This window comes from Hemitrygon akajei, chromosome 4, assembly GCF_048418815.1.
Source record: "Hemitrygon akajei chromosome 4, sHemAka1.3, whole genome shotgun sequence".
In the NCBI taxonomy this organism is placed as follows: domain Eukaryota; kingdom Metazoa; phylum Chordata; class Chondrichthyes; order Myliobatiformes; family Dasyatidae; genus Hemitrygon; species Hemitrygon akajei.
In genome coordinates, this window is record NC_133127.1 from 124,688,310 (window position 1) to 124,711,393 (window position 23,084).

Genomic DNA, 23,084 nt, shown 5'->3' on the forward strand with positions numbered 1-23,084 from the left:
TTGGAGTTCTATATAATGTAACAGACTACAATCGATAACAACTTTAAAAGAGGTTATAAGATGGTCTCCACTGCACTTTTACTTAAGGATTGGAGAAAATAGGACAGAATGCGTATATATGTAAATACATACCTTGATCCACAGGTTTGCTGGGATAGGTAGCTGTGTGAAAGGTAACTTGTTCTACAGACAAACTTTATCCAAAGGGGCTTACTTTGTGCAACAGTGACAGCTGATAATAACAGCTGTTCACAAAACTACAAGGCAGTTTGCTCCTTTCTGCAGAAATACTCCCTCTGTATCTGGAATGCTCACAACAGGGTAACCTGAGGGGTCATATGACCTCCATATGAAAATGAGATAAAAATTGCTATCATTTAGAAGAGGACCTGAAATGTAATAATTATAAGATATTCCCCCTGGATTGTAGACTAGCCAAAAAGCACATGAGGCTCAATGAACCCGTAAGTGCACAGCTGTTATCTCTGACTCGTGGCCAAAGATACATCTATACAGAGCATAAAGACATATACTGTACTTCATGTAAAATATTTCTCTTCTAAACATGAGTGCCTATTTTTGTCACTTGAGATTGATCTCTTTCAAAGATAGAGTCCATAGTGATGGATATTACCCAGTTCTATCATGGTCAGCGATGAAGTGAAATTACTTTGAGAATTACCTTGCATCTAAGTAAAACCTTTGTTCTCTGGAAAATACTAATTTGTGAGCTTGCTCCAGCTCATTGAATGCAGTAAAGGTACTTCATGCACAGAACAAAGTGGGGAAATATCTTGTAAAATATAATTCATGTTTTAAAATTGTTCTTGCACAGGCTATCTTACTGAAAAAATGTATGTTTTGACAAAGGCAAAATACATTAGTATACAATTTTCACAGGGGGATTGTACATGAACAATTCAGAAGGGTTCAGTCTTCATTCATTAAAGTAAATTTATGACCATTCCATTTTACCCCAATTAAACGTGTGCTCTATATTTTCCTTCTGCTTTTGCATGGAGAGTCACATTCACAAGAATGTCAATTTCATTGTTAGCTTGCCATGCATCAAGTGCACAATACTATAATTACTTGCAGAATAATTCATGCCAGAAACCAGCAAATACTAACTTATTGTTTTAGCCAAAAGTTAGGCATTTTTCCCAGAAAACCAAAATGTGTTTTCCTAAGACTGAATTGAAATAAACATATATGCATGCTTTATATTTTGCTATGAATTAATATTTGTCATAGTTGTTGGATTGACAAGATCATTGGAATCAAACAGACTGAACATGAAAAGCTGCAAGAAGACTGGAGGCTAAAGGCGTGTAAACAAGCTGAATAAAGGGTAAGTAAGGATTGTTTTCAGGATTTCGGAACTTCTTGGTTTAGAGGCAAAACAATAACAACATTTTCAAATATTTGAACCAAGGCTGCGGGTCGGGAATAATAGTTGAGATGACACACTATTGCAGTTTCATGGAGAGAGCAGACTGATCTCGATAGAGAGGGTGCAGCTGAGAATAACCAGGATACTGCCTGGGGTTGCAGTATTTTAGTTACAAGAAGAGACATTCCTGCCACTGTCTGTAAGGAGTTTGTGCATTAGGATTAGGGCTAGAGAGCTGTGGGCATGCAGTAGAAGCAAGGCGGCCAATGTTCCCTCTAATTTTTATTACGGCTGCACAATCCAACCATTGCTCTAAGCAGGAATTTTTTTTACATGGGCTGAAAACTCTGCGGCACTTTAATAAAACATTATAGAAAAGAAAATTCCAGCAGCGCGGCAACAAAGGCTATGTGTGTGGGAGCATTTCAGCTACTGTGCGGCCGTGGACCCATGTAGCTTAGGCGGAACAGTGGTGGCGCCACCTGCAGGCTATCCCCAACACAATCCTGGGGCTGTGCAGATCGTCAACTCAGAACGATACATCTCACTGTAGGTTTTGAAGTACATGTGATAAATAAAGCTCATCTCAAAATTTAAAATCTTAAAAATTGAAGAGTCTAGAATCGTTTTCCCTGGAGCAAAGGATGTTAGGAGGGGATAAAATTATAAGGGTTATAGATAGGCTAAATTTTTTCCTTTTATTGGAGGAGAATGAAGCCAGAGAATTTAGGTTTAGGGCAAGTAATAAAGGATTTTGGAGGGATTTGAGGGAAACCTTTTTCACCCAGAAAGTAGCATGTACTCGGATCCATTGCACTACAGGAGAGAGCAGCGGAAGCAATTTCACCAATAGTGTTTAACGGCACTTGGGCATTGAATTTGAGGGGCCAAGTGATGAAAGCCCAGATGGATAGGGATGGGTGACCACTGGTCCGTGTGAATGTGATTGGCCCGTTTCTGTGCAGTATGATTCCATTTTGAATATTTACTCAGCTTTAAATCCAATCTAAGTGAGTTTCAAAATAATAGAATTTGTCCACAGGGTACCATTGCCAGCAGTTATAGAATGAATTACATAGATTTTTCAGTGACTAAAAACATAATAATCATGGCTCAGGAGGAAGAGGCAAGATTGTTCCCTCTAGGTCAGATGTCTTGGATCTGAATGAACCCACTGCAAAGACAAACAATCTTTATTTAAAGAGAGTCAATCTGAGCAAAATCTATGTAAAATTAATCCCAATATTTCTTTTTCAAAATAAACTTCACAAAGCAGATTATTTCAAGATGATTGGTCTACAGCAATGAAACAGAAACATTTGCAGTGAATTCTGTGTTTTTTGACTTCTCCCCGTTTTTCATTTTGCCGAACTAAAAGCGGCTATTGAAAGATCAGTGAGAATAGGTGAAGGGTCTCGACCTGAAGCATTGACTGTTCCTCCACAATTACCGTCTGGCCAGTTGAGTCCCTCGAGATATTTGCTTCTGATTCTGGCATCTGCAGTTTACTGAGCCTTAGTGAGGATAACTTTCTACTCCAAAGCATACCTAAGGCTGATATTGTACTGGTTAACTGAGATTTTATCTCTCAACCAAGCAGCCCTCTCCCCATAACACCTCTCACTGAATAGAGAGAGAAATATTTAATGTTCTGTGTCCAGGGCCCTCCATCAGAAACAGGAAATAGCAATAGTTAGTTTAGATAGCAGAGCCCAGGGCTGTGTGAAACAAAGGGATTTACTCTGATTGGATGAGATATAATGAGGCAATTAAAGGGTCATTATCAGATTAGGCTTCTGTGTAAAATCTTGCTCATGGTAAGGCTGTGAGAGAAAATAAAATGCCTTTTTCAAACCTGTGAGACTGCACATTTGCCATAGTTAATTTCAGAATCAGGATTCTCACTGTCTGATACTGTATGACATGAAAATTGTTATTACACAGCAGTGGGACAGTACAAAGAAGTAAAATTACTATAAGTTACAAAATTAATAGAGAGAAAAAAAGGAAAAATGAGATAGTATTCATGGACTCATGGAGCATTCAGAAATCTGATCAAAGAAGGGAATAATTGAGTGTGGCTCCTCAGGCTCCTATATTAGTACCTGATGGTACTAATGAGAAGAAATGTCCCGGAGGGCGCGGGTCATAATGATGGGCGCTGCCCTCTTGAAGACATCCTTGATGTGGGGGGGGGGGGGGGGGGGCTGCACCAGTGACGGAACTGGCTGACTCGGCAGCTCACTGTAGCAACATGCGATCCTGTGCATTGGGGCCTCCACACCATGCTGTGATACAACCAGGAAAGAAAATTGTACAGGACATCTGTAGAACACTGCAAGAGTCTTTGATGATACACCAAATCTCCTCAGACTCCCAATGAAGTAAAGCTCTGGCATGCCTTCCTTGTAATTGCATCAGTGTGCTGACAGATCCTCAGACAGTTGACATCCAGGAAGTGGAACTGCTCACCTTTACCTCAGCCCTCAATGAGGACTTCTTCTTCCTGGAGTCCACAATCCTTTCGGTGGTCTTGCTGATGTTACTACTGCAACCCCACTCAACAAGCTCGTCCTTCCCACTCCTGTGTGCCTCCTTGTAATCATATGAGAATTTACCAGCAACAGTAGTGTCATCTGCAAATTCGTGGATGGTGTGTGAATTATGCCAAGCCACACAGTCATGTTTGTCAGTGAGGCGGAGATGCTATCACTGATCTATACTGACCATGGTCTCCTGGTGAGGAAATTGAGGATCAAGTAGCAGATGGCGGTAAGGAGACCCATGTTTTGAAGCTTGATGATTAGAATCATAGAGAAATACAGCACAGAAACAGGCCCTTCAGCCCATCTAGTCCGTGCCAAACCATTTAAATGGCCTGCTCCCATCATCCTGCACCGGGAGCATAACCCTCCATATCCCTACCATCCATGTACCTATCCAAACTTCTCTTGAATGTTGAAATCGAGGTTGCATGCACCACATGTGCTGGCAGCTCATTCCACTCTCTCACAACCCTCTGAGTGAAGAGGTTTCCCTTCATGCTCCCCTTAAACTTTTCGCCTTTCACCCTTAACTCATGACCTCTGGTCGTAGTCCCACCCAACCTCAGTAGCAAAAGCCTGCTTACATCTACACTTTTCATAATTTTAGCACTGAGGGAATGACAGTACCGAACACAAAGCTGTAATTGATGGATGGCCTCCTGAAATATGTTTCACAGTTGTCCAGGTGTTCTAAAGCAGAGTGGACAGCCAGTGAGATTGTATGTGCTGTCAGTGCATTGCAGGGTATCCAAAGTCCTTGCTCAGAAATAGTTAATTTTATCCATAACCAATCTTTTGAAGCACTTCATTTTCACTGCAGGATAAAGACAGCTAACATAACATTGCTAATGCAGCGTCTTGCTCTGAAATGACTTAAATTTCTGTGGACTTGTTTTCTAAAGTATCTGCCCACTCGAGGAACTTCATGTCACAGAGCACATTTGAAAAGGCATGAAGATGCTTTTTTGGAAAGTTAAAGACAGAATAGAGCATCTTAGACCTAAAATTTCCTGTTTCTATATCCTTGCCTGAAGTCGCTGTGGAATTTGTACCTAAACTGTTGAGATGGCACTGGCTGTGTTGCTAATTTCACAGCAATTTCTGGTCTATCATCTCTGGACTGGTGTTGGAGGATAGGTGTGAAACTCAGTGTCACTGATGATGATTGACATCACCAACACTATGGCTGCAAATTCGCAATCAATAAAAATGTTTCTTTTAATAACTCCAGGCAAGGACAGAACAACTGTTCATTTTGAAAACTCTGGCAAATTTGCTAGAAATTAAATAATGTACAGTATAGCATATATTTCAGTTAAGTACTGAGGTGTGTAAATCGAGTGAGGGAGATCATAGTGAGTTTTGTGGTACTGAGGCATGGACATTGAGCAAATATATCTGCCTATACTTCCACAGTACCATGAAGAGCATTCTGACAGGCTGCATCACTGACTGGTATTGTGGGGAGGGGCTACTGCACAGGACTGAAGCAAGCTGCAGAGGGCTGTAAATCTAGTCAGCTCCATCCTGGGTACTAGCCTGCAAAGTACCCAGGACATCCTCAAGGAGTGGAGTGTCAGAAAGATAGCATCCATTATTAAGCACCCAGGCCATGCTCTTTTCTCACTGTTACCATCAGGTAGGAGGTACAGAAGCCTGAAGACACACACTCAGCGATTCAGGAACAGCTTCTTCCCCTCTGCCATCCGATTCCTAAATGGACAGTGAATCTTTGGACACTACCTCACTTTTTTAAAAAATATACAGTATTTCTATTATTGCACTTTTTAAATCTATTCAATGAACGTAATTGATTTACTTGTTTATTTTTTATTATTATTTGTATTTTATTTATTATTATTTTTGCTGCTAGATTATATATTGCATTGAACTGCAGCTGCCAAGTTAACAAATTTCACATCACAAGTCGGAGATAAACCTGATTCTGATTCTAAGAGTTTTCAGAATGGGCCAACACAGCATCCTTCAGAACTTCCACTATCTCCAAAGGGATCCCACACTGAACATTTCTTTACCTCCACACCTATCTCTGCTTCCCACAGGGATCTCACCCTCCATGATTCCCTTGTCCACTTGTTCCTCTCCGCTAATCTCACCCCCCCCCCCCCCACCCGGCAAGAAGACAAAGTACTGCATGTGCCCATTCCACCTCTCTCACCTCCATTCAGGGCCCCAAATAGTCTTCACAGGTGAGGCAACACTTCACCTGCGAATCTGCTGGGGTCATCAATTGTGTCCGGTGCTCCCGATGCGGCCTCCTCTACATTGGTGAGGCCTGTTGTATGTTGTGGGACCGCTTCATCAGCACCTCTGCTCCATCTACCATAAGCAAACATCCTGGTGGCCAAATATTTTCATTCCAATTCCCATCACAATATGTCGGCTCACAGCTTCTGCTTGTGTCAAGATGAGGCCACCCTCAGGGTGGGGGTGTAACACCTTATATTCTGTCTGGATAGCCTCCAACCTGATGGCAGGAATATTGGTTTCTCCTTTCAGTAAAAAAAATTCTCTCCCCTGCCTCTCTTCTTCTGTCCCCCACTCTGACCTCTTAACTCTTCTCACATGCCCATCACTTCCCCCCTCCACCCCCGAGTCCCCTACTTTTTCCCTTTCTCCCATGGTCCACTCTCATCTCCTATCAAATTAGTTTTTCACCAGCCTTGACCTTTCCCATCCACCTGGCTTCACCTATTGCCTTCCTTTTTATTCTGGCACCTTCTCCCTTCCTTCTCAGCCCTGAAGAAGGGTCTTGGCCTGAAACATCAGCTGTTTATTCATTTCCATTGATGCTGCCTGTTCTGCTGAGTTCCTCCTGCAATTTGTGGGTGTTGCCAGCATCTGCAGACTTTCTTGTTTATGATTGCTAATGTAACTCTCTGGGAATGGTTTCACTGCTAACATAATGGTCTTTCTGTAGGAGCAGTGTTCAGGTTATGGTTAGAGATAACGGGTGCTTTGGTGTGTGAGTGGGGTCTTTTGTTCAGTGGGAGATGAAGAAAAAGATACTGGAGAGAACCAGTCGTAGGATTCGACCCAGTGGGGTCCGTGATTCAATGGAGACAGGTGCCGAGTTTGAGTACAGATGGGTGAATATGTATGAATTTTGGAAGATTTGAGCTCCAAATTGTGCACATTTGACTGTTTAATTATAATGGGCCCTTTTTGTCTTTTTTTTTTCATTTTTTCTTTACTAACCCTTTAGTTTAGTTAAGGTTCATAAATATAATTCCTTTAATCGTATGGAGCGTGCTGTCTGTTATTTCTTGGCACTGAGTTGTAACAGGGAGCAAATTTGTGCTAAGAAAGATAGATGCTTTCCAATAATAATGATATGTTTGAGCAAAGAAGCTAAAACTAAACTGGTTACCTATTGATTTGATTAAAGTGCTAACAGCACTTTCATTAGCCATTGTGATACACAGATTTCTTTAAAATTTCCTTTCCATTTCAATATTTATCTATAACTTGCATACTCTTATCTACACCATGAAACATGCTATAATGGCTTAACTATTCTTTAATTAGCCTCTAGGAATGACATGGAATGAGAATTATGTTGCCCCTTTGTCATCGCCTCAGTTAATAACAATGTTAATACAACAGCATGAACTGATCATTCGCCCCTACATTTCAAACTATGTAATGATACACCACTGTGGAGACCATTCTGCCTTAATATGCCAATGTTGGTGTATTTTATTTGAACATAGATATTCTTAAAATTGGTTTAGTCTCTTATGGATTTAACCCACATTAGACTTGACAAGTAAATGTTCCCTTAGATTAAAAAAATGCTATTGGCTTCCTGATCTATCTCATCCCTCTGATGAGCATAGTAAACAGAAATGCCATAGTCTGAACTACCTACCTTTTTTGGGCAGAACCAAGCCCTTTAATCCAATGAAAAATTAGATTCAAGTATACTCTAAATTTAAGTGTAAAAAATTAGGGCAAATTCATAAGATGTAGGTAAGCATATATGTGTTGTGGTGTTTTAAGTTTTGTAAAAGTATTAGACAAAGTCTGAACAATTTCAAATGACATTTTAACTCTTTGTGAGCTTGCAGCATGCCAGGTGTCTGTTCTATTAAATACTGTAGATTTGTTAATTGCTCATTTATAGCAGCTTAATTCTTACACTCTAGATTTGCTAAATGTTTGCTAATAGCTTCTGGATTCTTTCTTAGCCTCAGGCACCAGTGGCATGAGAACAAAAAACCAAAGAATTTATCTGTCTCTGCCTGTCTCCCAATGATTGTGGATTGAACCCCTATTTATTGATGCACCTTTCACTTGGTTCTTGGTCACCTAGACCAAGGATGACAATCAATAGGTGCCTACGATGGACCCAGGATGATTTCACAAGTCGGAGCTTGGAGTTACGCCCTCCCACCCACAGCGACAATCCAGTGGCGGCTGAGAATTGGGAGCCCTGGAATCTTTGTAACTTACTATGTCGTATTTGGTGTGTTTTATTGATGTTTTCTGTTTTATGATCATAAATTCGGCTGAAGTTAGTTTGTTCTTGTTCACTTATTAACACATCTCTTGGACACTTGATTTGGTTTGGGTCTTTTGGATGTGATCAACCCAACCCATTACAATAATACATTGAAAGGAAACTTAACACCGGCATCAGAGACTTTCTTTATTCAGTCTTAACATTTATGTTTTAACTCCTATAACCATTATTCATGTACTGTAGGCACTAGTTTAAGAACATGCAATTGAGGAAACAGGTCAATTTTAATGTGACTAATACCATAAAAATGAATTAGAAGAACAGGATATATAATTCAGAAAACAGTGAGAATCATTTAAAAAGAACCAGCAAAAAAAAATTGCAATTAAGCGGACACAAAATTGACTTGTTCCATGTTGTGCATGAAAATCTAATTGTAATGTTGGGAAGTCACCAAGAAATGCAATTGCAGTCTGTTTGCATTTCACAGTCAGGCCAAAATTCAGCTGTAAGAAGAATTTGATGGATGTAAATCATTACAGGAATTTATTAGTATTCCATCGAAATCCAACGAATTTCCATCGAAATTCTTGGAGCTCTGGGAAGACCTCCTGGCATTTACAGTGGAACTCTGATAATCCAGCATCTGATTGTTCAGAAATCCCGATTGTTCTTTCACTTCTACAGAAGGTGAGTTAACGGTTCAGAGTGAAAGTGGGGTGTGCAGCCAAAGCTGGGGGTTCTGGAGTACAGCTGGACTTGGCTTCTGGGCTTAGGCTAGGTGTGTGGTCAGAGTGGGTAGGTCTTCATCTGGATTTTGTTTAGAGTGCTTGTACATACCCTGCTTTATTTAAACTCACCGGGTTCACTGCAAAATACATACTAATATTTAGACAATAGGTGCAGGAGTAGGCCATTCGACCCTTCGAGCCAGCACCGCCATTCATTGTGATCGTGGCTGATCATCCACAGTCAGTACCCCGTTCCTGCCTTCTCCCCATATCCCTTGACTCTGCTATCTTTAAGAGCTCCATCTAACACTTGAAAGCATCCAGAGAATTGGCCTCCACTGCCTTTTGAGGCAGAGCATTCCACAGATCCACCACTCTCTGGGTGAAAAAGTTTTTCCTCAACTAAATATCCTCCCTCTTATTTTTCAACTGTGGCCTCTGGTTCTGGACTCCCCCAACATCGGGAACATGTTTTCTGCCTCTAGCGTGAACAATCCCTTAATAATCTTACATGTTTCAATCAGATCCCCTCTCACCCTTCTAAATTCTAGTGTATACAAGCCTAGTTGCTCCAATCTTTCAACATATGACAGTCCCGCCAACCCGAGAATTAACCTCATGAACCTACGCTGCACTCCCTCAATAGCAAGAATGTCCTTCCTCAAATTTGGAGACCAAAACTGCACACAATACTCCAAGTGTGGTCTCACCAGGGCCCTGTACAACTGCAGAAGGACCTCTATGTTCCTATGCTCAACTCCCCTTGTTATGAAGGCCAACATGCCATTAGCTTTCTTCACTGCCTGCCGTACCTGCATGCTTACTTTCAGTGACTGATGAACAAGGACACCTAGATCTTGTTGTACTTCCCCTTTTCCTAACTTGACACCATTCATATAGTAATTTACCTTCCTGTTCTTACCACCAAAGTGGATAACCTCACATCCACATTAAACTGCATCTGCCATGCATCTGCCCACTCACCCAACCTGTCCAAGTCACCCTGCATTCTCATAACATCCTCCTCACATTTCACACTGCCACCCAGCTTTGTGTCATCTGCTAATTTGCTAATGTTACTTTTAATCCCTTCATCTAAATCATTAATGTATATTGTAAATAGCTGCGGTCCCAGCACCAAGCCTTGCGGTACCCCCACTAGTCACTGCCTGCCATTCTGAAAAGGACCCGTTAATCCCAACTCTTTGTTTCCTGTCTGCCAACCAATTTTCTATCCATGTCCGTACCCTACCCCCAATACCATGTGCTCTAATTTTGCCCACTAATCTCCTATGTGGGACCTTATCAAAGGCTTTCTGAAAGTCCAGGTACATTACATCCACTGGCTCTCCCTTGTCCATTTTCATAGTTACATCCTCAAAAAACTCCAGAAGATTAGTCAAGCATGATTTCCCCTTCGTAAATCCATGCTGACTCAGACCGATCCTGTTACTGCTATCCAAATGTGCTGCTGTTTCATCTTTTATAATTGACTCCAGCATCTTCCCCACCACTGATGTCAGGCTAACTGGTCTATAATTCCCTGTTTTCTCTCTCCCTCCTTTCTTAAAAAGTGGGATAACATTAGCTACCCTCCAATCCTCAGGAACTGATCCTGAATCTATAGAACATTGGAAAATGATTATAAATGCATCCACGATTTCTAGAGCCACCTCCCTAAGTACCCTGGGATGCAGATCATCAGGCCCTGGGGATTTATCAGCTTTCAGTCCCATCAGTCTGCCCAACACCATTTTCTGCCTAATGTGAATTTCCTTCAGTTCCTCCATTACCCTAGTTCCTTTGGCCACTATTACATCTGGGAGATTGTTTGTGTCTTCCCTGGTGAAGACAGATCCAAAGTACCTGTTCAACTCATCTGCCATTTCCTTGTTCCCCATAATAAATTCACCCGTTTCTGTCTTCAGGGGCCCAACTAATTTTTTCCTCTTCACGTACCTAAAGAAGCTTTTACTATCCTCCTTTATATTCTTGGCTAGCTTACCTTTGTACTTCATCTTTTCTCCTCGTATTGCCTTTTTAGTTATCTTCTGTTGCTCTTTAAAAGTTTCCCAATCCTCTGGCTTCCTGCTCATCTTTGCTATGTTATACTTCTCTTTTATTTTTATACTGTCCTTGACTTCCTTTGTCAGCCACGGTTGTCCTCTACTCCCCTTAGAATCTTTCTTCCTCTTTGGAATGAACTGATCCTGCACCTTCTGTATTATTCCCAGAAATACCTGCCATTGTTGTTCCACTGTCATCCATGCTAGGGTATCCTTCCAGTCAACTTTGGCCAGCTTCTCCCTCATGGCTCCATAGTCCCCTTTGTTCAACTGTAATACTGACACATCTGATTTTCCCTTCTCCATCTCAAATTGTAGATTAAAGCTTATTATATTATGGTCACTACCTCCTAATGGCTCCTTTACCTCGAGTTCCCTTATCAAATCCAGTTCATTACACAACACTAAATCCAGAATTGCCTTCTCCCTGGTAGGTTCCAGTATAAGCTGCTCTAAGAATCCATCTTGGAGGCACTTCACAAACTCCCTTTCTTGGGGTCCAGTACCAACCTGATTTTCCCAGTCTACCTGCATGTTGAAATCCTCCATTACAACCGTAGCATTACCTTTGTGACATGCCAATTTTAACTCTTGATTCAACTTGTACCCTACATCCAGGCTACTATTTGGGGGCCTGTAAATAACTCCCATTAGGGTCTTTTTTTGCCCTTGCAATTTCTCAGTTCTCAGTATAATTTATTAACGCCTAACATCAAAAATGACACATAGTGTGCTCCAATAATAATACAAGTAACATCTAACAGTCCAGAAAATCTGCTGGCCTTGCGCTACCAAAACCCCAGGGGGGTGAATAATCCAAGTTTTACCATATCTATATAACCAAGCAAAAGTTTATTCATCTCTCAATAATGTGATGGTCAGCCAGGAAATCCCTGTGGACCAGCTAAGTAGAGGTTTGATTTTTTTTCTGGGAGGGGGTGGTTTACCTGTTGTACCCTGGTGTTGGATTACTCGTGGATTGGCGTAGTAAACTTCTGCTGATGTCCATTACTTGCAACCGGAAATATGCATACTGCATGTTAGACTTGAAGCAAAAAGCTGGCTGCCAGGAGAAAGAGTAAGTTAAAACTTGCATTGTTGTATTTATTTACTTATTGTTTGTTTGTTTGTCTTTTGGAGATACAGCATGGAATAAACCCTTCTGACCTTTCAAGTTGCACCATCCAGCAACCCTCAAAAACCCACTGATTCAACCCTAACCTAATCAGAGGACAATTTTCTATGACTAATTAACCTACTAACAATTACATCTTTGGACTGTGGGAGGAAACCAGAACACCCAAAGAAAGCCCACACATTCCACAGGGAGAATGTACAAACTCCTTACAGAGGACTCCAGGATTGAACTCTGATTAACAAAGCCCTGAGCCGTAATAGTGTTGTGCACCCCAATGTTTGGTTTATCGAAGATGATTTTAATCTGTTTTAAGTGTTTCACTTTTATTTTTCTACATTTCTAATAGGATGTTGAATGTTCAACAGACCATGAATGTTTTTAGATGTTGTTAACACGAAGGGCATTAATAATATGCAGGGACTTCCCGACTGGGCAGGAGGAAAATCCTAGAGGAAGCCCACTCACTGCGGCTCACTCAAGGTAAGTGGAGTTTAGTAGCAGATGACCATAAGGCTCAGAGTGCTCACTGTCCAGATTCTTACCATTTGACCAAAATTCCACAATATTTTAAAACATGTAGCTTGCTCATAGACTGCAAATCAGTAAAATATGGAATAAGATTTAGAAATTCAGGCCTATGTCATCGAGCTGAAATTGGTTGGAATGCATAGTTGTAATTAGTCATGAAAGCTAGTAAGTAACTTCACACCTTTAATTTCTTGCATTTTATTTTGACGGACATGGGTCAGGGATCGAGTCCACAGCATTCTGAAGTGGGAGGATGAGCAGGCAAAGGTCGTGGTCTACACTGGTACCAGTGACGTGGGTAGGAAGAATGACGAGGCCCTGCAAAGTGGGTTCAGGGAGTTAGGTGCTTAGTTAGATAGATAGATAGACAGATAGATAGATAGATAGATAGATAGATAGATACTTTATTCATCCCCATGGGGAAATGCAACTTTTTTCCAATGTCCCATACACTTATTGTAGCAAAACTAATTACATACAATACTTAACTCAGTAAAAAAATATGATATGCATCTACATCAAAGCCTAATAGTAACCTGTCGCTGAAACTGCTTCTCTGTCTCTGGACAGGACAGGACCTCCAGGGTTGTGACCTCAGGATTGCTACCCATGCCAAGGATCATACAGTTTAACACACATGGCTAAGGAGATGGTGCGGGAGAATTTTGGATGATTGGGCTCTTTTCTAGGGAAGGTGGGATCTGTACAGATTTGCACCTGAACTGGAGAAGGACTGAAATTCTTTAGAAAGGTTTGCTAGTGCAGCATGGGGGTTTTAAATAGAGCTGCAGAGGAATGGGAATGAAAACGCCAGAGCTTAGGGCATGAATCAGCATGTGGAAGTATGACATTGTAGCCATTAGTGAGAATTGGTTGCAAGTGGGGCTGGACTGGCAGCTCAGTGCTCTGAGGTTCCGTTGTTTTAGGGGGGAAGGGAGGCATTACTAGTTTTGTAGCCTAGGGAAAAGTACACACTCAGGACAACAAACAGTTTTTTGGGTTTTAATTCCTTTATCTGTTTTAGATGTTTAAGTGCCAGCAGACATACTCAAAACAAAACAAATGAATTTACAACCAGTTCTTGCCGTTACAATCTCAGTTTCACCTTCGATCCACACACTTGCGTGTCGACAAATTGCGTATGCAGTATAAACATACATAAAGAAAATCACACAAAACTAGTACAGTACTAATATGGTAGTGGCAATTCTGAAGGAACACAATACAAACAACATTAGAATCCCCCCAACCCTGTACCTTATACATAGCAGCAAAAATGTGAGTGCATCTCATCTAAGATGTCTACTACGTTTTAGTACACACGGGCTGAACCCCCGAATGGAGACTGAACATTCACGTTACGTGATTACACGTGCAATCAGTCATGATACAATAAAGTTAGACAAAAGGTACACTTTGGCACAACTTTTACAAGATATTGCCTGGTAGTTAAATCACAGGAAGACTGACCTACTTGGCCGGTGAGGAATTTTGCAAGCCACGCTATCCAGCGTCGAGTTCTCCACTCGTGAAAATCTAAAGCATCCACATGTAAAACATGTCAAATTACCGATATTCTCAATTCGCCAACAAGCATAACCGAATTCACATGGATATTGTAAATTAATGTTCACCTTTCCTCACCATGCCCAGTACCTCTGGGAGGAACTCAATTCCAACGCCCCACCAGCTCCTGCAACAGAAAACAAAATGGTCTCCCCACTATCCCGCGCATGCGTAATGGCGTCACCATCTCCACTTAAAGGCATAGACAACTACTCTAGCACTACCCAGATGGATGCCTGAGTACACTTTTTAATGATAATGAATAGCATTCAATAGTCACCTGGTTACACTAGTCAGGGAGAACATCACAGTACTCAGACACGACAGGCAGGAGAGGTTGTCTGCTGAGGCTGTATGGGTCGTACTTTGGAATAAGAAAGGGATGACTACATTAATGGGATTTATATTATAGACCACTGAACAGTCTGCTGGATTTAAAGGAGCAAGCTTGTAGCTAGATTGCAGACTGTTGCAAGAGACATAAAGTTGTGATAGTAGGTGATTTTAACTTTCCACATATTAATTGGTACTTCCACATTGTAAAAGAGATAGAGCTCGTCATATGTGCCAAGGAAAGTTTACTTCATCAGAGGTCTCAACTGGAGAGAGTGTGATACTAGATCTCCTATCAGGGAATAAGACAGGGCAGGTGGCAGAAATTTGTGTAGGGGAACACTTTGCATCCAGTGATCATAATATCAGTAGTTTCAACATAATTTTGGAGAAGGATCTTGGGTTGAGATTCTAAACTGGAGGAAGGCCAATTTTGATGGTATATGTGAGAGTCTGGCAAATGTGTATTGGGACAGACAAAGGGGTACTTGGTAAGTGGGAGGCCTTCAAAAATGAAACTTTGAGAGTACAATGTTTGTATGTTCCTGTCGGAATAAAAGGCAAGGATAACAGGTTTAAGGAACCTTGGTTTACAAGAGATATTGAGGCCCTGGTTAAGAAGAAGGAAGAGAAGGAGGAGGTGCATAGCAGGTATAGGCAAGAAGGAGCAAGTGAGGTACTTGAAGAGTGTAAGAAATGCAAGAGAACACATAAAAAGGAAATCAGGAGGGTTAAAGGACCATGAGACATAGGAGCAGTATTAGGCCATCTGACCCATCGAGTCTGGCTGCCATTCAATCATGGCTAATCCTTTTTTTTCTATCTCCTCCTCACCGCCAGTTCCCGGCCTTCTCCCCGTAACCTTTGATGCCATGTCTAATCAAGAACCTATCAATCTTTGCCTTAAGTACACCCAATGACCCAGTCTCCACAGCTGCCTGTGGTAACAAATTCCACAAATTCACCATCCTTTAGTTAAAGCAATTTCTGTGGCCTCTTGCCCTAGACTCTTCCACCATGGGAAACATCCCTTCCACATCAACTCTGTCTAGGCTTCTCAACATTCGAAAGGTTTCAATGAGATCCCCCTTCATCCTTCTGGACTCCCGCAAGTACAAACCCAGAGCCATCAAATTTTGATAACCCTTTCATTCCTGGAATCATCCTTGTAAACCTCTTCTGGACCCTCTCCAATGCCAGCACGTCTTTTCTAAGATGACAGGCCCAAAACTGTTCACTATACTCAAGTGAGGCCTTATCAGTGCCTTATAAAGCCTCAGCATCACATTCTCACTCTTGTATTCCCAACCTCTTGAAATGAATGCTAACATTGCATTTGCCTTCCTCACCACCGACTCAACCTGCAAGTTAACCTTTAGGGTGCTCTGCACAAGGACTCCCAAGTCCCTTTGTACCTCAGAGTTTTGGATTTTCTCCCCATTTAGAAAATAGTCTGCACAAAGAAGAAGGCATTAGGTTACTCCAGCAGACAAGATGAACAAAAATCCTAAGGGCTTCTACGGATATATTAAGAGCAAAAGGATAGCAAGGGACAAATTTGGTCCTCTGGAAGATCAGAGTGGTCATCTATTCATGGAGCTGAACGAGATGGGTGAAACCTTAAATGGATTTTTCCATCTGTATTTACTCGAGAGATGAACATGGACTCTATAGAAGCAAAGGCAAGCAGTAGTGAGGTCATGGACCGTGTACAGATTACAGAAGAGGAGGTGTTTGATGTCTTGAGACATATTGGAGTGGATAAATCCCCAGGGCCTGACAAGGTGTTCCCTCACACCCTGTGAGAAGCCAGTGCAGAAAATGCAGGAGCCCTAGCAGAGAAACTTAGAACATCTTTTGCCAGGGGTGAGGTGCTGGAGGATTGGAGGATAGCTATTGTTCTGTTGTTTAAGAAAGGATCTAAGAATAAGCTAGGGGATTATTGGCCAGTGTGCCTTACACCAGTTATGGGAAAGATATTGAAAGGTATTCTAAGGGACTGGATATATGAGTATTTGGATAGACCAGGACTGATTAGGGATAACAAACATGGGTTCGGACATGATAGGTTGCATTTAACCAATAATTATAGAGTTTTTCAAGGAATTTACCAGAAAAGTTGATGAAGACAATGCAGTGGATGTTGTCTACATGGACTTCAGTAAGGCATTGGACAAGGTTCGGTATGGGATGTTGGTTAAGAAGGTTCAGTGCTTAGCATTCAAGATGAGATAGTAAATTGGATTAGACATTGGCTTTGGGGGAGAAACCAGAGACCATTAGTAAATGGTTGCTTCTCTTAATGGAGGCCTGCGACTTGTGGTCTGCCGAAGGGATCAGTGATAGATCAGATGTTGGTTGTGATCTATATCAATGATCTGGGTGATAGTGTGGTGAATTGTGTCAGCAAATTTGTGGATGACACCAAGATTGAAAGAGATTTGTACTCCTTGCCAGATTCCACACAGGAAATGTGGCTGCAGATCAGGGATACAAGTGCATTTAAGGAAATGGGGTTTTAAACTCCCAATATCGACTATCTTGCTGGCGAACGTGCAGTCTCTGGTCTCGATGATCTCGGAGCTAGGGTGCTGAATCAGAGGGACATTAGGACTGCATGTATCCTTTGTTTCACGGAATCCTGGTTAACCCCTTCCGTACCGGATGCAGCAATTCAGATCGAGGGGTTTACTGTACACTGTCAGGACAGATCTATAGAGTCTCTCAAAAGCAGAGGTGGAAGAGTATACCTCATGATCTACTGTCCTTAGTCCACGAATATGTCAGTGCTGTCCAATTCTACTCATCAGACCTGGAATATCTCACATTTTTAACCTCTCACTGCTACAGGCGGAAGTTCCCACTTGCTTCAAAAAGGCAACAATTATACCAGTGCCTAAGAAGAATAACGTGAGCTGCATTAACGACTATCATCCGGTAGACAATAGACAATAGACAGTAGGTGCAGGAGTAGGCCATTCAGCCCTTCTAGCCAGCACCGCCATTCACTGTGATCATGGCTGATCATACACAATCAGTACCCCGTTCCTGCCCTCTCCCCATATCCCTTGACCCAGCTATCTATAAGAGACAGAGGTAGCACTCACTATATCTATCTATAGAGTAGCTATCTATAGGTGGCGCTATCTATAGAGGTAGTACTCACATCGACAGTGATGAAATGCTTTGAGAGGTTGGTCAGGATTAGACTGAACTCCTGCCTCAGCAAGGACCTGGTCCCATTGCAATTTGCCTATCGCCACAATAAGTCAATGGCAGAGGCCATCTCAGTGGCTCTTCACACGGCTTTAGACCATCAGGACAGTACAAACACCTATGTCAGGATGTTGTTCATCGATTATAGCTCAGCATTTAATACCATCATTCCCACAATCCTGATTGAGAAGTTGCAGAACCTGGGCCTCTGTACCTCCCTCTGCAATTGGATCCTCAGCTTCCTAACCAGAAAACCACAATCAGTGTGGATTGGTGATAATAACTCCTCCTCGCTGATGATCAACACTGGTGCACCTTATGGGTGTGTGTTTAGCCACTGCTCTGCTCTCTCTATAGCCATGACTATGTGGCTAGGCATAGCTCAAATACCATCTATAAATTTGCTGATGATACAACCATTGTTGGTAGAATCTTAGGTGGTGATGAGAGGACGTATAGGAGTGAAATATGCCAACTAGTGGAGTGGTGTCGTAGCAACAATCTGGCACTCAACGTCAGTAAGACGAAAAAGCTAACTGTGGACTTCACGAAGGGTAAAATGAAGGAACACCCACCAATCCTCATAGAAGGATCAGAAGTGGAGAGAGTGAGCAACTTCAAGTTCCTGGATGTTAAGATCTCTGAGGATCTAATCTAGACCCAACATATCGATGTAGTTATAAAGAAGGCAAGACAGCAACTATACTTCATTAGGAGTTTGAAGTGATTTGGCATGTCAACAAATACACTCAAAAACTTCTATAGATGTACCGCAGGGAGCATTCTGACAGGCTGCATCACTGTCTGGTATGGGGGGTGGGGTGTGTGCTACTGCACAAGACTGAAAGAAGCTGCAGAGGGTTGTAAATTTAGTCAGCTCCATCTTGGGTACTAGCCTACAAAGTACCCTGGATATCTTCAAGGAGCAGTGTCTCAGAAAGGCAGCGTCCATTATTAAGGACCTCCAGCACCCAGGGCATGTCCTTTTCTCACTGTTACCATCAGGAAGGAGGTACAGAAGCCTGAATGCACACACTCAGCGATTCAGGAACAACTTCTTCCCTTCTGCCATCCAATTCCTAAATGGACAGTGAACCCTTGAACACTACCTCACTTTTGAAATATATATTATTTTCTGGTTTTTGCATGATTTTTAATCTATTCAATATACATATACTGTAATTGGTTTACTTACTTACTTATTCTTCTATATTATGTATTGGATCGAATGCTGCTGCTAAACTAACAAATTTCATGACACGTGCCGGGGATTCTGATTGGGGGTGTAGTGAACAGCGAGGAAGACTATCCGAGTTTGCCATGGGATCTAGGTCAGCTGGAAAAGTGGGCCAAGTGTAAGGCATTGCCCTTTTGGAGAACCAACCAGGGTTGTTCCTACACAGTGAGGTGTGTGGTAGAACAGAGGGATCTGGGAATACAGATCCTTAAGTCCTTGAAAGTGGTGCCACAAGTAGATGGGGTCATAAAGAAAGCTTTCGGCAGATTGACCTTCATAAACCAAAGTACTGAATACAGGAGCTAGCATGTTATGTTGAAGTTGTATGAGACACTGGTGAGGTCTAATTTGTATTGTGTGCAGTTTTCATCAGCTATCTGCAGGAAGGATGTAAGTAAGATTGAAAGGATACAGAGGAAACTTACAAGGGTGTTTGTGAGAACTTGAGGACCTGAGTTACAGGGAAAGGTTGAATAGGTTAGGACTTTATTCCCTCGAACATAGAAGAATGAGGGGAGGTTTGGAAGTGGTATACAAAATGATGAGGGGTAAAGGTTGGGTAAATGCAAGCAGACTTTTTCCACTGAGGTTGGGTGAGAATGGAACAAGAGGTAATGGATTAAGAGTGAAAAGTGGAAATGAGAGGGAATTTCTTCACTCAGAGGGAGCTGAGAGTGTGGAATGAGCTGTGAGTGGAAGCAGTGGATGCAGGTTCAATTTCAACATTCAAGCGAAATTTGGATAGGTACATGGATAGGGCTGGTATGTAGGGCTATGGTCCAGATGCTGGAGAGTGGGACTAGGCAGATTAATATTTTAGCATGGACTAGATGGGCTGAAGGGCTTGTTTCTGTGCTGCGGTGTTCTATGACTAAAAATCTGCACCTAATATGCAGCACAAATGCCTGAAAAGTACGTCCAATAATTTCACCATCACACCAGAAGCACTGGTTCATAAAACTTCTGCTGACCACTCCCAGTTGCCAAAGTGAGACTTTGTAATGCATTAATTGTGTCACTACTCGCACTGTAGGAAAAGAGAAGGAGCCACTCCTGGGCAGTGGTGTAAGGAAAAGCTAGGAAGTCCAACGTTAAAAAGGCGTAATAGAAGACCATAAGACATAGGAGCAGAATATGGCCATTTGGCCCATCGAGACTGCTCCACCATTTCATCATGGCTGATCCAATTTTCCTCTCAGCCCCAATCTCCTGCTTTCTCCCTGTATCCTTTCATGCTTTGACCAATAAAGAATCTATCAACCTCGGCATTAAATATACCAAAAAGACTTGGGCTCCACAGCTGCCAGTGGCAAAGAATTTCACAGATTCACCACTCTCTGGCTAAAGAAATCCCTCCTCATCTCCATTCTAAAAGGAAGCCCCTCTCATCTGAGGCTGTGTCCTCTGGTCTTAGACTCTCCCACCACAGGAAACATCCTCTCCACATCCACTCTATCAAGGTCCTTCACTATTCAATAGGCTTCAATGAGGTCACCTCTCATTCTTCTGAATTCTAGTGAATACAGACCTAGAGCCATCAAACACTCTTCATATGACAAACCATTCAATCTTGGAATCATTTTTGTGAACCTCCTTTGAACCCTCTCCATTGTCAGCACATCTTTTCTAAGAGGCCCAAAACAGCTCAGAATACTCCAAGTGAGGTCTCACCAGTGCTTTATAAAGTCTTAACATTGCATCCTTGCTTTTATCTTCTAGTCCTCTTGAAATGAATGCTAACTTAGCATTTGCCTTCGTCACCACAGACTCAACCTGTAAGTTAAAACTTCAGGTACTTCTTAACTGCATCAAATGTTGCTCCAGCAGCTATGGATTTATATAAAGCCCCAATGGTGCATCTGAAGTCTAGTAGAGTCCAGGTCATCTGAGTGGAATAGGCAATGGATGTAGGATTACTCTCAAAGACAGGACTAATCTCCTGACATTTACCTACAGATGTGCAGTTCCTTAGCAGATCTTTTTGAACTGGGAAGGGCAAGAACTACAGACGTCAGTGATCATTGTTGGTCTGAATTATAGACGCCCAACTCAAATTCTTACTAAGGATCTGAAATGAGTTTCGATCTGGTCAGCCCGTTCACAAGAAAGCCGCTGGAGGGGCTGTACAAGAGGCCCAGGACTGATTGCCTCCATTGTTGTGATGTGGAGCTTGAAAACATGTTAAACATCAATGCACGGATGCAATGCATGAAAGGGTCAACAATTATATCTGACTTTATGTTGTCCTGCAGCATTCAAATAAGTCCATGAAAAGTTTGTGCTTAAGTAGTTATGTGCAGATCCTTGAGGTTGATCTCTCCTTAAACCAGATTTTTTCTATTTATTTCTTCCCTCGACTGTGACCCCAGTTTCCACATCTACTAAAATGAACAGTCTGGTGCTGTGAAGTTCAGTGGGTGAGTTGTGATGAGTCCAAAAAATGAATCGTAAAAGATTGCCCGACAAAATAATAATCCCTGAGGGCAGGGGGCAGTTTAGATTTCAGCAAAGAGGGACAAAGATATTGAATGAGAGCAAAATAATACTTGAATGAAAAATAAAAGTGGACTGTAAAATTAGCGAGGTCAAGTGTAGGTCCCCAACAGTCTGAGAGAGGAAAAATCATGATGGAGACAGCAAAACAGCAGAGTAATTACATAAATATTTTGGTTCTATGTCCACAGAGGAGGACAGATGTAACTTTACAGAAAAATTAGAAATCCAAGAATCTAATGAAGGTGAAGAATGAAAGAAATTTAGTACTGTATTAGTAAGAAAATAGTGCTGGAAAAATAGATGACACTGAAAGCTGATAAATCCCTAGGGCCTGATAATGCATATCTCAGAGTACTAAAGGAGATAGCATCAGTCATCATCTCCCAGATTATGGAATAAATCCAGTAAATTGAAGGGTAATAAATGTTTTTGCACCATTTCAGAAATGAGAGAGAGAGATAAAACAGGAAACTACAGATAGCAAGCTTGCCATCAGAAAGAGGGAAATCGCTAGAGGTTACAAAGGATGATGCATCTGGACACTTAGGGAGAAAAACAAATCAACGGGATTATCGTAAACAATTTCAATTTCTGAAAGAGAAACTAGTTGACAGATTTGCTGGATATTTTAAGGATGCAGCTGGTAAAGTATGTAAGGAATAATCAGAAAGATGCAGCATATTTGATTTTTCAAAAAGCTTTGATAAAATTCCTTATGGATTCATGGAATGGTTACAGCACAGGAGGAAGCCATTCTGCCCATGCTGGCTCTCTACCAGACTACCTTCATGGTTCCAGACCCCAGCAAGTGCAGCAACCAGTTAAGAAGTCAAATAATATGTTGGACTCCATATAAAGATAATTTGAGTACAAGAGCAAAGATGCCCTGCTATTATAAAACATGGCCCCGCTGAAATCACACGTGGAGTATTGTGTACAGTTTAGAATTTTTTAATATTGCGCATGAAGGTAATGCAGTGAGTTCACTAGACTGATTCTTACAATGTTGGAACTACCGTATGAGGCGATATTAAATGGACTTACATAACATTTTGTAGACCTTGAAGATCGAAGTTAAAATTTACATAATTCTCACAGGATGTGGTGAGTGTGTAGTGACTGAATATTTTTAAGTAGACAGTCAATTTTCTCGATACATATGCTATCAAATGGTGTGGGACAAAGCATGAGTATGGCATTAGAATAAAGGTTTGGACATGGTCACATTGAGAGGCATCTTAAAGTTACAATAACCTATTCCTGTCCGACTTTCTGTTTATCCTCAAGGTTGAAAATGATCACATTAAATCTTCACCATGTCACGAAGTTGACTCTAAGAAACCGCTTC

General features: G+C 41.6%; 1 long non-coding RNA gene across 1 annotated transcript; it reads left to right on the plus strand.

Annotated features, from left to right (window-relative positions):
• Positions 1 to 1,253: 1,253 nt before the first annotated feature.
• LOC140725951 (uncharacterized) lies at positions 1,254 to 23,084 on the plus strand. Its single transcript, XR_012098543.1, has 3 exons — positions 1,254 to 1,351; positions 12,707 to 12,840; positions 23,024 to 23,084. It is a non-coding gene; the product is annotated as an uncharacterized lncRNA (long non-coding RNA).